The following is a 2,500-nucleotide window of genomic DNA, read 5'->3' on the forward strand; positions in this document are numbered from 1 at the left end:
TTAGAACAGGATAGGAACCTGTTAGAACAGCATAAGAACCTGTTAGAACAGGATAAGAACCTGTTAGAACGGCATAAGAACCTGTTAGAACAGGATAAGAACCTGTTAGAACAGGATAGGAACCTATTAGAACAGGATAGGGACCTGTTAGAACAGCATAAGAATCTGTTAGAACAGGATAGGAACCTATTAGAACAGCATAAGAACCTGTTAGAACAGCATAAGAATCTGTTAGAACAGCAAAAGAACCTATTAGAACAGGATAAGAACCTGTTAGAACAGCAAAAGAACCTATTAGAACAGGATAGGGACTTGTTAGAACAGCATAAGAACCTGTTAGAACAGGATAGAAACCTGTTAGAACAGGATAGGAACCTGTTAGAACAGCATAAGAACCTGTTAGAACAGGATAAGAACCTGTTAGAACAGCATAAGAACCTGTTAGAACAGGATAAGAACCTGTTAGAACAGGATAGGAACCTATTAGAACAGGATAGGGACCTGTTAGAACAGCATAAGAATCTGTTAGAACAGGATAGGAACCTATTAGAACAGCATAAGAACCTGTTAGAACAGCATAAGAATCTGTTAGAACAGGATAGGAACCTATTAGAACAGGATAAGAACCTGTTAGAACAGCAAAAGAACCTATTAGAACAGGATAGGGACTTGTTAGAACAGCATAAGAACCTGTTAGAACAGGATAGAAACCTGTTAGAACAGGATAGGAACCTGTTAGAACAGCATAAGAACCTGTAAGAACAGGATAAGAACCTGTTAGAACAGCATAAGAACCTGTTAGAACAGCATAAGAACCTATTAGAACAGGATAGGGACCTGTTAGAACAGCATAAGAATCTGTTAGAACAGGATAGGAACCTATTAGAACAGCATAAGAACCTGTTAGAACAGCATAAGAATCTGTTAGAACAGGATAGGAACCTATTAGAACAGGATAAGAACCTGTTAGAACAGCAAAAGAACCTATTAGAACAGGATAGGGACTTGTTAGAACAGGATAAGAACCTGTTAGAACAGGATAGAAACGTATTAGAACAGGATAAGAACCTATTAGAACAGAATAGGAACCTATTAGAACAGCATAAGAACCTGTTAGAACAGGATAGGAACCTATTAGAACAGGATAAGAACCTGTTAGAACAGCATAAGAACCTGTTAGAACAGGATAGGAACCTGTTAGAACAGGATAGAAACCTGTTAGAACAGGATAGGAACCTATTAGAACAAGATAAGAACCTGTTAGAACAGCATAAGAACCTGTTAGAACAGGATAGAAACCTGTTAGAACAGGATAGGAACCTGTTAGAACAGCATAAGAACCTATTAGAACAGGATAGAAACCTGTTAGAACAGGATAGGAACCTGTTAGAACAGCATAAGAACCTGTTAGAACAGGATAAGAACCTGTTAGAACAGCATAAGAACCTGTTAGAACAGGATAGGGACCTGTTAGAACAGCATAAGAATCTGTTAGAACAGGATAGGAACCTATTAGAACAGCATAAGAACCTGTTAGAACAGCATAAGAATCTGTTAGAACAGGATAGAAACCTATTAGAACAGGATAAGAACCTGTTAGAACAGCAAAAGAACCTATTAGAACAGGATAGGGACTTGTTAGAACAGGATAAGAACCTGTTAGAACAGGATAGGAACCTATTAGAACAGGATAGAAACCTATTAGAACAGGATAGGAACCTATTAGAACAGCATAAGAACCTGTTAGAACAGGATAGGAACCTATTAGAACAGGATAAGAACCTGTTAGAACAGCATAAGAACCTGTTAGAACAGGATAGGAACCTATTAGAACAGGATAGGGACCTGTGAGAACAGGATCGGAACCTATTAGAACAGGATAGGGACCTGTTAGAAAATGATAGAAACCTATTAGAACAGGATAGAAACCTATTAGAACAGGATAAGAACCTGTTAAAACAGGATAGGAACCTATTAGAACAGGATAGAAACCTATTAGAACAGCATAAGAACCTGTTAGAACAGGATAGGAACCTATTAGAACAGGATAAGAACCTGTTAGAACAGGATAGAAACCTATTAGAACAGGATAGGAACCTATTAGAACAGGATAAGAACCTGTTAGAACAGGATAGGAACCTATTAGAACAGGATAAGAACCTGTTAGAACAGCATAAGAACCTGTTAGAACAGGATAAGAACCTGTTAGAAAGAGAATAAGAACCTGTTAGAACAGGATAGGAACCTATTAGAACAGGATAAGAACCTATTAGAACAGGATAGAAACCTATTAGAACAGGATAAGAACCTGTTAGAACAGGATAGAAACCTATTAGAACAGCATAAGAACCTATTAGAACAGGATAAGAACCTGTTAGAACAGCATAAGAACCTGTTAAAACAGGATAGAAACCTATTAGAACAGGATAGAAACCTATTAGAACAGGATAGGAACCTGTTAGAACAGGATAAGAACCTGTAAGAACAGGATAAGAAACTG

At 37.6% G+C, this 2,500-nt stretch overlaps 1 protein-coding gene across 1 annotated transcript in view; it reads left to right on the top strand.

Annotated features, from left to right (window-relative positions):
• The window catches only part of capn8 (calpain 8), a 54,379-nt gene that overhangs the window by 35,681 nt on the left and 16,198 nt on the right, over positions 1–2,500 (top strand). The window lies entirely within an intron of this gene.

The sequence above is a fragment of the Epinephelus lanceolatus genome, chromosome 3, assembly GCF_041903045.1.
Source record: "Epinephelus lanceolatus isolate andai-2023 chromosome 3, ASM4190304v1, whole genome shotgun sequence".
NCBI lineage: Eukaryota > Metazoa > Chordata > Actinopteri > Perciformes > Serranidae > Epinephelus > Epinephelus lanceolatus.